At 43.0% G+C, this 20,081-nt stretch overlaps 2 protein-coding genes across 22 annotated transcripts in view; one reads left to right on the forward strand and one right to left on the reverse strand.

Annotated features, from left to right (window-relative positions):
* The window catches only part of RAD52 (RAD52 homolog, DNA repair protein), a 78,762-nt gene extending 59,798 nt beyond the window's left edge, over positions 1-18,964 (reverse strand). Inside the window, exon 1 of one of the 3 annotated variants that reach the window (XM_082422147.1) lies at positions 18,575-18,964. The gene's annotated coding sequence lies outside the window, so the exon portion shown is untranslated. Of the gene's footprint in view, positions 1-18,562 lie in introns of all 3 variants that reach the window. The other 2 variants (XM_082422157.1, XM_082422152.1) reach the window with 2 other exon arrangements.
* Positions 18,965-19,155: 191 nt separating this feature from the next.
* Positions 19,156-20,081, forward strand: part of ERC1 (ELKS/RAB6-interacting/CAST family member 1) — a 415,918-nt gene continuing 414,992 nt past the window's right edge. For 15 of the 19 annotated variants that reach the window (XR_014252746.1, XM_082422089.1, XM_082422073.1 and 12 more), the window contains exon 1: positions 19,167-19,453. The gene's annotated coding sequence lies outside the window, so the exon portion shown is untranslated. Of the gene's footprint in view, positions 19,454-19,586; positions 19,607-20,081 lie in introns of those variants that run through there. The other 4 variants (XM_082422087.1, XM_082422080.1, XM_082422084.1 and 1 more) reach the window with 3 other exon arrangements.

Below are 20,081 nucleotides of genomic sequence, written 5' to 3' on the forward strand. Positions count from 1 at the left end.
CAGAGAAAGGGTGAGCAAGCAAACAAATATACGGTATGGCTGGTAGAAGAAAGGGCTATGATGAAGACTGAGGCAGGAGCTAGCATGATGAGAATGGTGGTACTGTTTAGATGCGAGTGATGATTTGGGGAAGGCGTCTCTGATAAGGTGACTTTGCAAAGAACGAAATGAAATGAGTGAGAAGGTATAAGGGAAAAACTACCCTCTTCCTCCTGTGTATTTCTCCTTTACTCTCATAATACTGACACACTCACTCTTCCAACACCAAATGTGTGGGTTTTCCACATATGCAATTCTCTACAACACCAGCTGGGCGTCCTACAACGCCATTAAGTTCTGACACTAACTGGAGTTAGGCAGACTCCACGGGTTAAGGGTTCAGTCCCACAAGACTGCCCCTCACTTCAAACGCCATTTGCAAATAATAGGTCCCCAAGCTATCCACCAATTCTGTCTAAGTTGTCTACAAATCAGAGGTTCCCACTACTGGCCTTCTTGGATTTGATCATTTGCTAGAAGAGGTCACAAAACTCAGGGAAACACTTACTTAGGTTTACCAGTTTATTATGTAACAAAGGATATGATAAAGGATACAAGATGAATAGCCAGATGAGAAGATATGTAGGAACTGGGTCAGGAGGGTCCCAAGCACAGGAGCTTCTGTCCCCATGGAGTTGGGGTGTGCCACCCTCCCAATACATGGATATGTTCACCAACCATAAGCTCTCCAAACCCCAATTTTGGGATTTTTATGGAGACTTCATCACATAGGCATGATCGATCATTAGCTCAGTCTCCAGCCCCTCTTGCCTTCTCAGAGGATGGGGGGTGTGGACTAAATGTTCCAACCTTCTAATCATGGCTTGGTCTTTCCTGTGACCAGCACCTCCCCTGCCCCGTCCTGAAGTTATTTAGAAGTCCACCCAGAGTCACCTCAATGGAACAAAAGACACTCCTATCATGCAGGAAATGCCAAAGGATTCCTAAATCTCTGTGTCACGAACCAGGGTCAACAACCAAATGTTAGAACAAAAGATGCTCTTAGCACTCTTACCACTTAGGAAGATACAAGAGTTTTAGGAGCTCTGTGCCAGGAAGCAGGGACAGAGACCAATATATATTTACACATTTTTCTTTTTCTCCCTTTATTACATTATGTAAGTTTAAGGTGTATAATGTGATGATTTGATATACACGTGTACTGTGAAATGATGACCAGAAAAATGTTAGTTAACCCATCCATCACCTCACATTGTTACCTTTGTGTGTTTGCGTGTGTGTGTGGTGAAAATTTTTAGTATGTACTCTCTTAGCAACTTGATGTCTACAATGCAGTATTAACCAGTTGCCATGCTGTACGTACACCCCCAGAACTTATTCATCTTACAACTAGAAGTTGGTACCCTTTGACCATTTTCAGACATCCTTCCCCACGCCCACTCCCTAACCACCAATCTACTCTCTGTTTCCATGAGTTTGAGGGTTTTGTTAGAGTCTACATATAAGTGAGATCATACAGTATTTCTCTTTCTCTGCCTGACTTATTTCACTTAGCATAATGCCCTCAAGGTCCATCTATGTTGTCACAAATGGCAAGATTTCATTAATTTTTTATGGCTGAGTAATATACCATTATGTATATATGTACCACATCTTCTTTATCCATTTATCCATCCATGGACACTTAGGTTGCTTCCACATCTTGGCTATTGTAAATAATGCTGCAATGAACATGGGGGTGCACATATCTTTTCAAGTTAGTGTTTTTTTTTTCCTTTGGATAAATACCTAGAAGTGGAATTGCTGAATCATATGGTAGTTCTATTTTTAATTTTTTTCCATAGTGGCTGTAGCAATTTACATTCTCCACCTCCTTGCCAACTGTGTTATTTCTTGTCTTCTTGATAATAACTATTCTAACAGTTGTAAGGCAATATCTCGTGACTTTGACTTACATTTTCCTGATGAACATCTTTTCATGTACCTGTTGGCCATTTGTATGCTTTCTTTAGAAAAATGTCTATTTAGCTCCTTTCTCTAATTTTTAATCAGATTATTTGTTTTTTTTCCTATTGAGCTGTAGGAGTTCCTGATATATTTTGGATATTAGTGCCCTTATCAGATATGTGGTTTGCAAATATTTTCTCCCATTCTGTAGGTTGTCTTTTCATTTTTTGGATTGTTTCTTTTGTTGTTCAGAGCTTTTTAGTTTGTCATAGTCCCACTGTTTTTTTTTTTTTTTACATGCCATGCAGCTTGTGGGATCTTAGTTCCCTGACCAGGGATTGAACCCGGGCCATGGCAGTGAAAACACTGAGTCCTAACCACTGGACTGCCAGGGAGCTCCCAGTTATAGTCCCACTTATTGATTTTTGCTTTGTTGCTTGTGTTTCAAAAAATTGTTGCCAAGACCAATGTCAAGAAGCTTTTACCCTACGTTTTCTTCTATGAGTTTTACTGTTTCTGGTCTTACATTTAAGTCTTTAATCCACTTTGAGTTAATTTTTGTGAGTGGTGTAAGATAGGGATACAGTTTCATTTATTTGCATGTGAATATCCAGTTTTCCCGGCACTGTTTATTGAAGAAACTATCTTTTCCCTGTTGAGTATTCTTGGCTCCCTAGTCAAATATTAGTTGACTGTATATGCTTATTTCTGGGCTCCAAATTATGTTCCATTGGTCTATGTGCCTGTCTTAAAGCCAGTACCATACTGTTTTGATTACTATAGCTTTGTAATATAGTTATAGTATAACTATATTAATAGTAAATACTGGTAATATACTAGTAACACTAGTAATATAGTACCCCTATAGGGATACAAGCTCAGTGGGGGCAGAGAGTTTGTCCACTATATCCTCACTATCATGAACTATACTTTGCACACAGCAGAAATTCAATAAATAGTTGTTGAACAAATGAAGAATTAGTGAGTTTTGTAGGAAAAAAAATACATGCTTTTAGGGGTTTTTTTTGTTTGTTTTGTTTTTGCATCCGAGCAACACCAAAGAATCATTTAACATTCCAACAATGAGAATTGATTCATACCAAAAGTAAAATGGTCAATAATTTTATTTAAATGAGAATTTGGTGGGGTTGCACTAATTGAATTATACATGTCAAATGTTAGATAAAACATGAAAATATTCACTTATATATATATTCACAATTGAACATGTTATTTGCATTACAAGAATGCAAAAAACAAGTATGTTTTTACAATATTAAGTGTGAAGTACAAAATCTCGAAAGGGCAAAATGAAGAAACTATGTAGAAAGGTTTACTAGGCACAATTATCTATCTATCTATCTATCTATCTATCTATCTATCTATCTATCTATCTATAGATGATAATTTAGGAACTGTTACCTCCATTCTATTGACTTAAATGTCACATCAGTGAGCACTGAGAAAGGTCTTCATACATCCCACCTATACTTCCAGTGATATAACTGCAATTTAGTCTTGGTTTCCAGAGTCACAATCATTTTGCTGATTAGTGTGGTCACTGGACTCTTATTTAGCACAATCTAATACAGTCATGAAGCTTTCCATAGTTTAAAATAAAAAGCAAGGCATTTATAACCAAAAATGAGGGAATATTTAACCAAATGACTTCCTGAAAGCCTTGCAGTTTGAAAGTCTGGCCTATGAGGAATGGTGGTTGACAAAGATAATTAGCTCTCAGATTAAAATGACAACTAGAAAGAACAGCAACAAAGCAGGAACTGTGAAATGTTGATTTAGAAAGGCAGCTGGGAGTGGGCACTGTGAGAAGTGACTGCAAATGGTAATTTAGAATAACATCTGGGAGTAGGTGGCTCAAGAGACAAGGTGGTATCTGAAGAAAGTGAATTAACAACTGAGTTATTTTGGATGGGGTATCAGAGTAATTTGAATGTTCTGTTAGCTACGTTTCTCATCGATAACCAAAGCCAGGTACATCCCTTGCTGAGATCTTGAACCACAAAAAATACATGTATGATTATATATAACTACTCTCATTCTATGTAAATATTTACAGCTGTATAAAGTATACTCAAGTGTGCGTATATAAGCTATACTTGTATTCATATTATTAGAGGATAGAGAATGTATTGCGGACAGGGGCATGGTAGTTTTAAAAAGGGCATATAGTCATGGAGGCAGAGAAAACAGCCTTTCCCTCCAGCGTGAGAATCTATAACCACGATAAAAGCTAATAAACGGGACTTAGAATCCAGAACTTGTGAGGCCAGTATGACACTTAGTGGAGGAACATAGGAAGCATTGTCTTAAGTAGGTTACTAAGTTCACCTTTAATTAAGGTCAGCTAAGGATAGGTCAGAACCAAAAAGGTGAAAGAACCTGAGAAAGCCTGTGGGTGAGATTTTAATTTTTTAAAGTAATATTTATATTACATTAATTAATTTATTTAAAAATACATTGATGTTCTCATCAAAAGGAAAAAAATTTTCTTTTTCTTTAATTTTTGTATCTACATATGGTGATGGATGTTCACTAAACTTATTGTGATAATCATTTCACGATGTATGTAAATCAAATCATTATGCTGTACACTTTAAACTTATACAGTGCTGTATGTCAATTATATCTCAATAAAACTGAAAAGAAAAAAGTAACAGTACTATTGATGGTTATAAATAAATATGGAAAAATAATCAATTTTTCTAGTCTTTCCTATAAAATTTATGGAAAAGTTTAAACGTAGAATGCCTAGCAGGACCATCATATAACTGGTGCCCTCTACATAACTGGTTTAAATATTCTGGAAAACAATTTGATTATTTTTATTAAAAGCCAAAAAATGCCTTTACCTTCCTATTCAATAATCTCATTTTGAGGATTATTCATAAAAGGTATTAATCATAAAACACGGAAAGAAAATGCACAAAGCCTTGTACACACAAAGCTTGAAGCAACCTGAATGTTCAATATTGTTTGCTGGGACTTCCCCTGGTGGTCCCGTGGTTAAGAATCCACCTTCCAATGCAGGGGACGTGGGTTCGATCCCTGGTCAGGGCACTAAGATCCCACACGCAGCAGGGCAACTAAGTCTGCATGCCGCAACTACTGAGGCTGTGCGCTCTGGAACCCGTGTGCCACAACTAGAGAGAAGCCCATGCGCTGCAAAGAAAGATCCCGCGTGCCGCAACTAAAACCCAATGCAGCCAAAAATAAATAAATAAATAAATAAAATAAATAGAATGGCTTCTGTTAAAAAAAAAAAAAGATGGAGCAGTTTGTGTCACAGCTTCAGTCTGGTCATCAGGCAGTTAGCTTTTTTTTTTTTTTTTTAATAATATTGTTTGCTCATTCATTTACTCATTCAGCATTTTTTCCCCCAAGTGCCTACTAGGTTCCAAGCACTAGGGGTAAAACAGGGAAAAAAAGAAAGTCCCTTCCCTCACAGAACTTACATTTCTGTGGGGGAGATAGAAAATAAATAAAGAAGCATAGTACATCCATGTATATAAATACACATATATAGCATGTTAGATGGAGAAAACTAAAACAGCGAGGGGGGCAGGGAGTACGGAGAGGGGCAGGGATGGCTTCAGGGTGGTGACATCGGAGACTTGAAGGAAGTGAGGAATCAAGCCTGGAAGCTCTGTGGCAGAAGACTGTGCCCATCAGAAGGGGCAGGTCTTGAGGTGGGAGCATGCTTGGCATGACTGAAGAACAGCAAGTAGGTCAGTGCAGCTGGGGCAGCCTGAGCTAGAGGGCGAGTAGCAGGCAAGGGCAGAGTTGGAGAGGACTAAATCTCTTAGAGGAGTTACAGGCCATGAGAAGAAACTGGGCTTTACTCTGAGTGAGACTGGAGGGTTTTGAGCAAGAAGGTGACATAATTATGATTTGGCTTTTAAAAGGATGGTGGGGGAGAAAGTGGAGAGCAGTCAGGAAACTACTGAAATAATACAGGCAAGAAACGATGGTGGGTTGGGTCAGCATGGTGATGACAGGGGTGATGAAAGCGGTTGGATTCTGGACAGAATCTGAAGGCAGATCTGACAGGATTAATTAACTACAGTGTAATTGAATGTGATGTGTAAGACAGAGGAATTAAGGAGGACTCCAACATTTGGTCTGAGTAACAGGAAGGATGGAGCTGCCACCTACTGAGATGGGGAACATGTGGGAAGGGCAGATTTGGGGGTAGAAATTAGAAGTGTGTTCTTGAATGTGTAAGATTTTAGATGCCCTTTATTTAAAAAAATTTTTTTTTCCATTATGGTTTGTTATAGGATATTGAATATAGTTCCCTGTGCTATACAGTTGGACCTTGTTGTTTATCTATTTTATATATAGTAGTGTGTATCTGCTAATCCCAAACTCCCAATCCATCCCTCCCCCTACCCCCTCCCTCTTGAGAACCACAAGTCTGTTCTCTATGTCTGTGAGTCTATTTCTGTTTTTTTTTTTTAATTAATTAATTAATTTATTTTTGGCTGCGTTGGGTCTTTGTTGCTGCACACGGGCTTTCTCTAGTTGCAGCGAGCGGGGGCTACTCTTCCTTGTGGTGTGCAGGCCTCTCACTGCAGTGGCTTCTCTTGTTGCAGAGCACGGGCTCTAGGCGTGTGGGCTTCATTAGTTGTGGCTCGTGGGCTCAGTAGTTGTGGCTCATGGGCTCTAGAGTGCAGGCTCAGTAGTTGTGGCTCATGGGCTCTAGAGTGCAGGCTCAGTAGTTGTGGCGCACGGGCTTAGTTGCTCTGCAGCATGTGGGATCTTCCAGGGCCAGGGCTCGAACCCGTGTCCCCTGCATTGGCAGGCGGATTCTTAACCACTGTGCCACCAGGGAAGCCCTGTTTCTGTTTTGTAGATAAATTCATTTGTGTCATATTTTAGATTCCACATATAAGTGATATCATATAGTATTTGTCTTTCTCTGTCTGACTTACTTCACTTAGTATGATAATCTCTCGGTCCATTGATGTTGCTGAAATGGCATTATTTCAATCTTTTTTATGGCTGAGCAGTATTCCAGGTATATATGTACCACATCAGATGCCCTTTAGACAGCTGTAGCAGGAAGCTGGTGCCTCGCCCATCTGTGCCCCTCACGTGGACCACATCAGTGCACTTAGGACTGCCTGACCACCAAAAGGCAGCACCTCCGTTTCTTAGCCAGAGGGCTTTCTCAAACTAAGACAATCTTGAAGAACACAACACAACACACAGAGTGGCGGTTTCCTCCCTAAAAAGTGAAAGGCGCAGGGGCAGAAATTCTGTTTCCTTGCCTCCTGCTTTCTGCCTTTGAATGCCTTTCTTTGAGAATGTGGTGATTGGTGGTGGTGTAATCATGAGGGAAAGTCCAAGGGAACTGAAGTGAGGCCAAGCCCTGGCATTGTAGAAATGAGCAAATTTTAGCAGCCACCTATCATCAGGGTGCCTGCTGTGTGAGCAGAACAAACCCTTCTTATTTAAGCCACTGTAAGTCAGGTCTTCTCTTACTGACAGTTGATTCACTGCTTAGTAATAACACTAGTTAACTTTATCAAGGACTTACTATATACTTAGTAAGTGTTTACTAGTCTAAGCACTTTACATGTATTTCCCCATTTAATCCTTATAATACCTTTACAATTATTATCTCCGGTTTAGATAGGGAAATTGGGCCTGGATAGGTTAAGCCAGAATATGAACCCAGGCAGTCTGATTCCAGAGCCCTTGCCCCTGAGACTCTGCTATACTGCCTTCTAGTATTTGTGGTTATATAATTTGACATAAAACTATAACTATAAACCTTACTGTGGTAAATTATTTTTTACCTACACATAAATATGGACATTAATCAGGTATAAAAGACTTCAAATATAAGAGGTAAAGTTAGATAATATTGTGTATGGTGAAATAATGATTAAAAAACTATTCTCATACTCCTCTCTGCAATTTTGGAGTTAAAATGTTGTAAGAGATACTTAACACTTAATACGTAAGTTTAGTTATCTTCTCATTATGCAAATAAAATAGGAAATAAAGGGGGAATCCCAAACTATTATACCAGCTAGTATGCCTCCACGTACAAGTATCCCAAACCAGAAGTGACCAGAAGTGGATGACGTCAGGTGGAATTTGGGAATAGGAGAAAGGTACAGGGGAACATAATGTTGACCTCATATTTCCCCACTCCTGTTTATAACAGAAATTCTCTAAAGGATTGCTAATACTCACAACTTGTACTTCCACCCATCCCACTCTCTCTTGAACCAATTAATCAAACTTTCAACTCAACCACCTGAATAAACTGCTCTTGTCATGGTCCCCAGTGATGCTGTGTGGCTGAACCGCACTGAATCCATTTTGTCAGCCCCGTCTTAGGCCCACAGTCCTACCCCTCCCCTTTTTGCATGACTGAGCTATAGCCCACTCACAGGAATGCACCCAAGTCATGTAAGTTTCCTATCAACTTTTACCCTTGCCTCCATCTGAAAGGAAAGCTGGAAGACTGCCTTCTGCTGACACAGATGGTTAATGATCGTGAGACCCCCAGGGGGAAGAAAAACCCTGGGTTCCTATCAGTGCGGACATGCTTCCCACTTGGCAGTCAGATTCTGTTTTTAGCTTTGGCCCCTTTAAGTCCCCCTGTACCCCTTTTGTTGGCACAGACTGCAGCTGTGTATGCCTCTGGATCCTCATCTGCAGGATTATTTTCCTTTGAAGTTTCATTTAGATTTTCCTTTAATGAAGATCAATTGGTAATAAACCATGTGCTTTTGTTTACCTGAAAATGTCTTTATTTTGTCCTTGATCTTATAAATTAGTGTTACTGGGTACACAATTGTGAGATGACAGTTATTGTCTCTCAGCACTTGGAGAGATTATTCTGTCTTCCAGCTTCCCTTGTGTGTTCATAAGTTTGTCGTCAGCCAGTTACTGTTCCTTTGTAAGTAAGCTGATATTTATTTGTCTTATGTTATGGGTTGAATTGTATTCCTCAGAAAGATAGGTTAAAGCCCTAATCCCCAGTGCCTAAGAACGTGACCTTATTTTGAAAGAGCGTCATTGTGGATACCATTAGTTAAGATAAGGCCTTACTGGAGAAGGGTGGGCCCTTAATCCAATATAACTGGGTGCCTTATCAGAAGAGGAAAAGAGACACAGACACTCAAAAGGGGAATGCCATGTGATGGGGAGGCAGGCACTGAAGCGCTGCAGATGCAAGCTAAGGAATGCCAAGGACTGCCGCAAATCACCAGAAACTAGGGAGGGGAGGGAAGGGTTCTCCCCTCTCCTTCACAGGGACCAAGGCCCTGCTGACACCTGGAGTTTGGACTTCCAGCCTCTAGAACTATGAGACTATATAAATTCCTGTGATGTTAAGCCATTCAGTTTCTGGCACTTTGTTACAGCAGACCTGGGAAACTAATGCAACTGACTTTAAGATGTGTTGCCTTTTATGTTCTCGGTTTCACTACACTGTATCTAGATTGGATTTCTTTTTACTGGTCCTGTTCTTAGTGATTCCTGATCTATAGATTTATGTCTCTTATTGGTTTGGAAAGTCCTCACCCATTATATGAACCCATTATATGAACAGATGCTTACCTCCTTTCTCTAGATTCTCCTTAAGGGACTCTAAGTAGATTTAAAGTAGGAGACTGCCTTTTCTATCCTCCCTGTCTTTATTTGTTTATACATTTATTTATTTCATTTATTTATTTTTGGCTGCATTGGGTCTTCATTGCTGTGCATGGGTTTTCTCTAGTTGCGGTGAGCAGGGGCTACTCTTTGTTGCGGTGCGCGGGCTTCTCATTGCAGTGGCTTCTCTTGCTGCAGAGCACAGGCTCTAGGCACGCGGGCTTCAGTAGTTGAGGCACGCGGGCTTCAGTAGTTGTGGCACGCAGGCTCAGTAGTTGTGGTGCACGGGCTTAGTGGCTCTGTGGCATGTGGGATCTTCCCGGACCAGGGCTTGAACCCGTGTCCCCTACATTGGCAGGCAGGTTCGTAACCACTGCGCCACCAGGGCAGTCCCTATTAAGTTTTTAAATATCAGTTAATTGTTTTAGAAGTTTGTGGCAGATTGATAGTTGTCTCTCAATAGTCATTTTCTCCTTATTTTAGTAATATAACTTCTTAATTTTAACTGGGTACGTGACCATCCACAATAAAGTCTATATTTCCAATTTGCCCTTCAGCAAGGAATGACCATGAACTAAGCTCTTACCATGGGATATAAAAGGAAGTGGTGTGCACAATTTTTTAGGAAGTTTTCTTAAAGGGAAAGGCATGTCTTTTTCCTTCCCTTTTTTCTTCCTTTCCTCTACTCCATGAAAGGAGTATACTTTCCCGCACTATTATGTTGGACCTGGCTGTGTGACTTGCTTTGGTTAATGAAGTGTGAGCACACAGGACATATGACACACCTGAGCAGAGCCTTCAAGTGATTCTGTGGCTTAGCCTCTTGTATGCTTGTTTTCCATCATGAGGAAAATACAACCCAGGTGACTACTGCTCCTTTAGTCTGGTTCCTTGAATGGGAGACGTGTGGAACTGATTCGTACCTCGAGCACAGCTCAGCAGCTGACTGCCCCTCCCTCCAGCTGTCAAATCCCAACTAACTTAGAAATAAATATTTGCTGTTTATAGGCCACTGAGTCTTTGAGGGCAATTCCTTTACTTTCTTGCAGGTCAGCAATTTGTTAAAAATTATTATTATTTTTGAATTTATTCATGATTTAGTTTCCACTGTCCAGCTATTATGAATAATGCTGCTATAATATTCATATACAAAAGTTTGTGGTTTTGTGTGGATATTTTAAATTCTTTTAGGTATATAGCTAGGAGTAGAATTGCTGGGTCTTATGGTAACTCTATATTTAACATTTCAAGGAACTGTCAGACTGTTTTACAAAGTGACTACACCATTTTACATTTCCACCAGGTGTGTATGAGGGTTCTGATTTCTCTAAATCCTCACTAACAGTTACACTCTTTTTGATTATGGCCATCCTAGTGGGTGTCGTTTCTCACTGTGGTTTCGATTTGCATTTCCCTAATGACTGATGATGTTGAGCATCTTTTCATGTACTTATTGGCTATTTATATATCTTCTTTGGAGAAACATCTATTCAAATCCTGTACCCATTTTTTAATGGGTTGTCTTTTTATTGTTGAGTTGTAAGAATTATTTACATATTCTGGATATAATATCAGATATGTGGTTGCAAATTTTTTTCCCATTCTGTGTATTGTCTTCTCACTTTCCTGGTGGTGTCTGAATTAGTCTACTAGGGCTGCCATAACAAAATAACACAGACTGTATATGACCTCATTTAACCATAACCAGCTCTTTAAAAGCCCTGTCTCCAAATATAGTCACATTGTGGGTTAGGGCTTCTACACATAAATTTTGGGAGAACGCAGCTCAGTCCAAAACATTCTGCCCTCTGGATACCCAAAATTCTTGTCCTTCTCACAGGTAAATACATTCACCCATATCCCAAAGTCTTAACCCATTCCAGCATCAACTCTAAGTGCAAAGTCTCACCTGAATATCATCAGGTATGGTTGAGACTTGAGATATGATTCACTCAAAGGCAAAATTCCTTGCCAGCTGTGAGCCTGTGACATCAGACAAGTTATGTGGTTCCAAAATACACTGGTGAGACAGGCATAGAGAGATATTCTATTCTAAAAGAGAGAAATCAGGAAGAAAGGGAAATGGGTCCAAAGCGAGTACAAAACCCAGCAAGGCACATTTCATTAGATTTTAAGGCTCAAGAGTAATCCTTTTGGGCTCAATGCTCTGCCCTCCAGGCCCACTGGGGTGGCAACCTCATCCCCTTGGCCCTGGGTGGTAGCTCCACCCCCTCAGCCCTGGGCATCAGCTTTATTCCCGAGGCACTGGTTGGTAGCAGGCTCCACTGAAACCAAGGAGACAGCTTGCCCCCCAGACCTGTACTCTCTGGGCTGATGGCTGGAGTAGCAGCCCTGTTGATCTCTGAATCACTTTTGGTGTCATTTCTCACTTTTCTTGAAGGGTGATGTGAATTGGCAGCCAGATAGCTCTATTGTCCTGTTCTGTAGACTCCCAGAAGTCTGACAGTATTTCTCCATTTTGTTGTCTCTATGCCCCTTAGTCCAAACTGGCAGTGTTACTACTGGTATAATCTTATTTCTATTCCTGGTTACTTATGAGATGACTGATTAAATCCATGAGTTGCACCCATGACCTCTTTATCAAATGACTGTCCAGCTACACCCTTGATGTATTCTCCAGAACATAACTTTTTCTTTTTTCGTAATATGGATAGTAATTGGGTTCTACACCTAATTCCAACATGTGAGGAGTTGGGGTGGTTTCCCAACATTACCAAAGAGCAAGTCTCTGGGTACCAGCTGGGTGTCCTGCATCTCAGCTCAATTTTGACACTATCTACCCAGAGACAGCATCAGGTTCTGCAGGTTAAGTGCTCAGTCCCACAAGACTGCTGTACACCCCTCTTGCCCTCTCAGGATGCCAGGTGCAAGCCAGGTTGTTACCTGTGCTTCTGACCATCTGGCCACAAACTGGAGGTTCCAACAGTCTCTCCCAACTCAGGATGCCAATTGAAAGCCCAGGTTGTGAACTGTACTTCTGACTGATGGCTATAAATCAAAGGTTCTTATGACCCCCTTCTTGGGTTTGATTAACTTCCCAGAGTGGCTCATAGAACTTAGAGAAACATTTTTACATACTGGATGACTGGTTTGTTATAAAAGTATATTATAAAAGGAAGAGCCAGATGGAAGAGATGCATAGGGCAAGGTATGGGGAAAGGGCACAGAGCTTCCACACCCTCTCCTGGTGTGTCATTCTTCCCACTTATCCAGGTGTTCACCAACTGGAAGCTCTCTGAGCCTTGCCCTTTTGAGTGTTGTGGAGTCTTCATTACATAGACATGATTGATCAAATCACTGGTCATTGGCAACTGATTCAACCTCTAGCCTCTCTTCCCTCCCTGGAGGTCAGGGGGTGGGACTGAAAGTTCCAATCCTGTATTCATGGTTGGGTTCTTTGCTGACCAGCCTCCATACTTAGGGCTTTCCAAAAGTCACCTCATTAACATAAATCCTGTTGTGGTAGAAAGGGGCTTGTTACAAATAACAAGACATCCATTTTACCTTTATGACTCTGAAAGTGATTTCAGGAACTGAGGAGTAGAGACCAAACATTATGACAAGAGAAGTTCCCATTGGTCTTATCCCTCAGGAAATTCCAAGGGTTTTGGGAGCTGTGAGTCAAGAAACTTGGATGAAGACCAAATATGAGATATATTTTGGTCATCTGAATGACCAAATGTATATTTCTTTTTTTTAAATTGAAGTATAGTTGATGTATTGTATGATATGTACATGTTAGTTTCAGGTGTACAACACAGTGATTTGACATTTAAACATATTACAAAATGCTCACCAGTATATATTTCTTGCAAGTTACAATATTGCAGATAGGCTAAGAATGTTCTAAATCTTTAGGTTCTGGTTCCTTTTTGCTTAACAACTCCTTTAATTTATCTCTCACCTCTTGTATACTATAAGCAGTAAGAAGAAATCAGGCTGCACCACCAACACTTTGCTTAGAAATCTCTGCAGCTAAATATCAGTTTATAACTTTTAATTTCTACCTTCCACAGAACACTAGGAAACAGTTTGGCCAAGTTCTCTGCCACTTTGTAATAAGGGTCACCTTTCCTCCAGTTTCCAGTAACATGCTCCTCATTTCTGAGATCTCACTACAGTCACCTTTTAACGTTTACATTTCTACCAAGAGTCTCTCTTCAAGGCAATCTAGGCTTTTCCTAACATGCACCTCAAAAATCTTCCCCTCCACTCATTACCCACTTCCAAAGCCCCTTCCACATTTTTAAGGTATTTGTTACAGTAGTACCCCACTTCTCAGTACCAAAATCTGTATTAGTCTGGTGAGGCTGCCGTAACAAAATATCACAGACTGGGCAGCATAAACAACAGAAATTTATTTCACACATTTCTGGAGGCTGGACATCCAAGATCAAGGTGTTGGCAGGTTTGGTTGGCTTGCAAATGGCCATCTGCCTTCCCCCAACCCCTGGCAACCACCCTTCTGCTTTCTGTCTCTATGAATTTTACTATTCTAGGTACCTCATATAAATGAAATCATACAATATACAGTCCTTTTGTGATTGGGTTATTTCATTTGGCATAATGTCTTCAAGGCTCACCATACTTTTTTTTTTTTTCGCCATACTTTTTAAAGCTGAATATACAAAAGTTTTGTATATTCGATTTTGATGGAGTCCAATTTTAAAATTTTGTCACTTACAGTTTTGGCTTCAGAGCTAAGAAACTATTGCCTAATGCAAGGTCATGAAGGTTTACACCTGTTTTTTTCTGAGTATTATAGTTTTAGCATTTATATTTAGGTCTATGATCCATTTTGAATTAATTTTTTAAAAAATTAATTAATTAATTAATTTTGGCTGCGTTGGGTCTTCACTGTTGCGCGTGGGCTTTCTCTAGTTGCGGTGAGCGGGGGTACTCTTCCTTGCGGTGCGTGGGCTTCTCAATGCGGTGGCTTCTCTTGTTGTGGAGCACAGGCTCTAGGCACGCGGGCTTCAGTAGTTGTGGCTCGTGGGCTCTAGAGCGCAGGCTCGATAGTTGTGGCGCACGGGCTTAGTTGTTCCGTGGCATGTGGGATCTTCCTGGACCATGGGTTGAACCCATGTCCCCTGCCTTGGCAGGTGGATTCTTAACCACTGCGCCACCAGGGAAGTTCCTTTAATTAACTTTTGCGTTTGTGAGGTAGGGGTCCAATTTCATTCTTTTGCATGTGGTTATACAACTGTCCCAGCACCCTTTGTTGAAAAGACTATTATTTTCCCAGTGAATCAACTGTCCATAAATGTGTGGGTTATTTCTGAAGTCTCAATTCTTTTCCATGATATATACGTCTATCATTATTCTGGTACAACACACTATCTTGACTATTGTAGTTTTTTTTTTTTTTTTTTTTTTTAAGAGGTTGCGGACAAGAGCTATCTGAGGAAGTTTGTTTTAACAATTTTGCTTATAGCTGGAGGAGTGAGTGGAGAGTATAGTTTATTTATTTATTTATTCATTCATTCCTGGCTGTGTTGGGTCCCCGCCTCTGTGCGAGGGCCCTCTCCAGCTGCGGCAAGCGGGGGCCACTCTTCATCGCGGTGCGCGGGCCTCTCACTATCGCGGCCTCTCTTGTTGCGGAGCACAGGCTCCAGACGCGCAGGCTCAGCAATTGTGGCTCACGGGCCAAGTCGCTCCGCGGCACGTGGGATCCTCCCAGACCAGGGCTCGAACCCATGTCCCCTGCATTGGCAGGCAGACCCTCAACCACTGCGCCACCAGGGAAGCCTGACTATTGTAGTTTTGTAGTCAGTTTTGAAAGCAGGAAGAATGAGTGTTTTAACTTTTTTTTTTTTTTTCAAGATTCTTTTGGCTATTCTGAGTCCCTTGCATTGCCATGTGAATTTTAGAATCTGCTTGTCAATTTCTAGAACTAAAAAAAGGCAGCTGGGATTTTTGATAGGATTGCATAGAATGTGCAGAACAAATGGAGGAGTACTGCTTATTTTAACGATATTAAGTCTTCTATTATTTCTTGATGACGATTTAGCTTAATTATAAACCCTGTACCTCGTGTCTTCCTATCCTCTCAGTAAGCCTAATAATTCCTTGCTCCTCCACTGGTCACTTTTCCTACTTCTAACAGTACACTTTAGCAACCGCTTCTTATTCTGCCAACTACACACATCGTCTCTTGAATGCTTTTCCCTTTACCTCTACCTTTCCTATGTTTCACATCTTAAACTGCCAGCTGTATTTTTACCTTTATGTTGTCAACATTGGTATAATTTATAAACTATGCTTTAACTACAGCAAGATTATAATTTATTAACAGGTTTGGTCTAAAAGTTGAACACCAGAAACCAGCATTTTCTAAGCTTTTTATCATAGTAATTATTCAGTTGAATTCTCTCCCAGAACTCCTATCCTTCCATCCGAACCTAGCCTAGCTCTTGGGACTTCCCTTGACTACTGAATTAGATCTAGTGAATCCTGGATAGTGATGCTGTCAGAAACCTCATTTCTACCTCATCTTTAAATTTTGAAAAAAAGCCTATGTGGGAGTTTGACTTTATGAGTCTCTGCATATCTGAAAATGTTTTCATTTTGCTCTCTTAATGATAATTCAGCTAGGAATAGAGTTTTTTTTTAATAAAAAAATTCTTAGAATTTGAAGTTCAAGAAATATTTCCCTCAGAAACTTGAAGGTCATTGTTATCTTCTCATATCTAGTGTTCCTGGTAAGAATTCTAATTGCAGTGTGAGTCTTACTCTTTTACAGGTCACTTTTTAAAAAAAATTTTATTATTTATTTATTTATTTTTGGCTGCGTTGGGTCTTAGTTGTGGCACTCGGGATCTTTCCTTTAGGTGTGTGGGCTTGTTTCTGTGGTGCGCGGGCTTCTCTCTAGTTGTGGTGTGCAGGTTTTCTCTCTCTGGTTGTGGTGCATGGGTTCCAGAGCGCGTGGGCTCTGTAGTTTGTGGCATGTGGGCTCTAGCTGAGGCATACCGGCTTAGTTGCTCCACACCATGTGGGATCTTAGTTCCCTGACCAGGGATTGAACCTGCGTCCCCTGCATTGGAAGGCAGATTCTTTACCACTGGACCACCAGGGAGGTCCCTATGGGTCACATTTTTCCTTTGGAAATTCAGGATTTTCTCTTTATCTTTAGAGTTTTAACATTTCACAAAGTTGTTTTTCCTCTCCACTAATGGACATTTTCAGCTCTGGGAAATTTTGTTCCATTATTTTTGGGGTAATTTTCCATCTTTTATTTACTCTCTTTTCTCTTTCTCTTGTAATATTAGTCCTGTTGGATTGACTCTTTATTTTTCTTATATTTTCTCTTGCAATTTCCATCTCTGTGTATTTCTTCTGTTCTCCTTAAAATTGCACGGACTTTACCTTTCAACACTTCCAGTGAATTTATAATTTTGGCATTTTCCTATTTCTAATTTCAAGACTTACTTTTTGTTCTTGGGTTGTTACTTATCTGAGTACATTATCCTTGTTTCATAGCTGTAATAAAAGTTTGTGAGCATATTTTTAAGTTCTCTGAAGTTTCTTTTTCCTCTGTGGTCACATTTTCTCCTTATCCTCTCCCTCCCTTCCCCAGCCCCAAGTTGGAGACTTCCCTTAAACACCTAACAGTCCCTGGTTGTCCGTTCATATTTAACATGAAGTAGTTGGATGCTGATGACGCATCTTTAGAACTTGGGAGGGTCTTGCCAACTTGCACAACTTCACTCTAGGGTGAGTGGGTAGCAAACTGGCTATTGTGCCAGAATAAAGAATGTTTTACTCTTAGTCATTAAATGCTCCCCAGAGATGATGAAAAAGCTTGACTTTTAGCCTGGGATAAATGCCTAGCTATTGTATCTGAGGTATAGGGAGGGTTCTGCTGTTCTACATAGAGACCTTTATTTAGTGTCCTTGTTTTCAGCCCTGCTTCTCACTCTTGCTCTGTCTTGTCAGTGTCTCCAAATTTCAATTTCTCTAAATCCCCCCAAACGCCTATTCCACATTATGGTTTCTTCCATTTTGTTTAGTCAGACCTCACTCCTTTCTGTGTGTAAAATTCGAAAAAAAAAAAAAATCTCTTGGTGGCTCCCTTCCCATTTTCTGTTTTGTACAGGTTTGTATCATTTTTCATTCCTTTATTAGCATTTTAATGGGGTTCCAGGAAGAAGAGGCAATGAATGCATGCACTCAGCCAGCTTTAATTAAAAAAAAAAAAAAATCCTAAGTGTAGGTTTAAAAAACGATATGTGGGGCAGAGTAGGAAATAAGAAAAAAGAACAGTGGAATGTCAAAAAAGAAACCAAAAACATTTCTGAGTCTGTGATATTGACAGTACTCCCGTGCATGAATAACAATGCTTAGCACCTCACACTCTTCAGATCCCCACATTTCAGGGATGGGATAGATCTGAGACATCTCGTTCACACCCCCTTTTACAGTTGCGAAAAGCAGGACCCAGGAGTAATGGGATTTTCCCAAGGTCACACACGTAGACACCGGCAGAATGGAAACCAGAAAGATAAGATGAGTCCACTTTGCTTTCCCTTCATCTCACCACACCGCTGGGGAGCGCATCAGCAGTCAGATAAGAAGGATCGTGAGAAACAGTCAAAGGAAGCTGGCTTATTCCTGAGTGAAGTCGGGTGCCCGAGAAAATGAAGCACTTTAGGATGCTTCATTTGGCAGGACCCAGCGTCCCCCCGCAGCGGTCCTGACAGCGGCGGCCGCGTGCGGACCCTACGGAAGGGGGCGACTGTACAGCAAGCCGGGGGACGCTGGGCGGGATGGGGATGAGGTGACGAATGAAGGGACGAGAACCCCGACGAGGGACGGGAGAGTGACAGTGGGGCCACGAGGGCGTGGACGCTGGCGGTGACTCAACTGCTCTCAGGGGCGTTTAGAGTTACTGATACAACAATCGCCAGCCGGGAATAAACACGATTCAAATCACTCTTACTTTCTTAGTGCAGCGATAGCTTACCTACGGCCTTACATTAACGGTGCGTGGCTCCGACAAGGAAACCCGTCTGCGCTTCGGTACCAGAAACTGGGGAGCCCGACGCCAGGCCAGCTGCCGCCCGCGAGGACCGGGACGGCCGTCCGCGCCGCCCTCCCTCCCTCCCCGGCCGCCGAGGCGAACCGCGGACAGGCCGCTGGCGGGGTCTCCCGGGCCGTGCGGGCAGCCCGAGGGCCTCCGGGCGGGAAGCGCACCTGTCCGCCGGCGCCAGGCTCCTCGGGGCGGCCCGCCCCGGGCTCTGCGTGACTGGCCCCCCGAGGCAGCGACGGAGGCGGCGGCCCACTATTTGCGCCGCACCGCCTCCTACGGCAAGCGGGAGGAGACAGACGCCGCCTGCCCGGCGCCTGCCGTGTGCGCGTGTGCGCCCGCGCCGGCCCGCAGCCCAGAGCCCCCACCCGCCAGCCCCACGCCCGCAGCCGCCAGCCCCCGGAAAGTGCCCGAGGCCCGCGCGCGCCCGAGTCGCGCTCCCGGGAGGCTACGGGACGCCGACCGGGCGCGGTCGGGCGGGGGCGGGGCTCTCGCTGACGTCATCCAGGGGCGGGGCTCGGGAATCGCGCAGGGGGCGGGGCGAGGTGACGTCGGGCGCCCGGGCCGAGCTGTGGCTGTGGTGGCGGCGGCGGCGGTAGTGGTGGCGGCGGCGTTGGCGGCGGCGACGGCGCCCGGGCAGCAGCGGCAGCGGCAGCGGCAGCCCTGAGCAGGGTGAGACGGCCGCGGTGGCGGCAGCTCGGGGTCGGGCGGCGCCTGGAGCTTCCCGCCGGTCGCTGGCGCTAGGCCCCTCGGCTCTCCTCCGCCCGCTCCTCCTCACGGCCCTGGCTGGGTCCCGGCAGCGCGCCCCCGGGGAGGGCGGAGCTGTAGGTGAGGCGCGGGGATCCCTCCCCCTCCGCGCCCTGCGGGGGGGATGGGACGTCCGGGAGGGCGGCCCCACCCAGCCCACCGACGAGCTCGGTGGCGGCGGCGGCGGCGGGGGCTGCGGGCGCCCGGCTTCTGAGGCGTGATGTTGCGCGCGAGGTGGGGAGGTGTACGCCTCGCGGAGCCCCGGGAGGCTGGGGTGCGGTCGGCTGGGTCTGGGGTTTGGGTATTGAAGTACAGCGTTGAAAGAGACGAGGATTGTGGTTTTTTTCCTGCTATGAAGTGGTCAGGTAGGAGATGGAGGGTTGGCTTCCAGAAGGAAGATGAGCTGTGGATGTTGCCTTTGAGGCAGTTGGAGAAGCTATTGCACTAGGTCTCACATCTCTACTTTAGGATTTGGGGTCTTTTTTTCTTTTTATCTTCCAGGCAGAGCGGGTGGGGCGTCGAGGGGCGGGGGAGAATCCCTCTGCTTTTGGCTCGTGGTGTGAGCATGGATGGGTTTGGAGTTCTACACCGTTCAAGAAGAGCGAGATCTTGGATTAGACAACTTCCTTCTGGCAGCAACATTGGGGAATAGGTCCTAGTACACTTAGTTCCTTAAAGGCGTTATCTTCCAGTCTTTCTTCTGTGCGTG

The sequence above is a fragment of the Balaenoptera physalus genome, assembly GCF_965194825.1.
Source record: "Balaenoptera physalus genome assembly, chromosome: 13".
Lineage (NCBI taxonomy): Eukaryota > Metazoa > Chordata > Mammalia > Artiodactyla > Balaenopteridae > Balaenoptera > Balaenoptera physalus.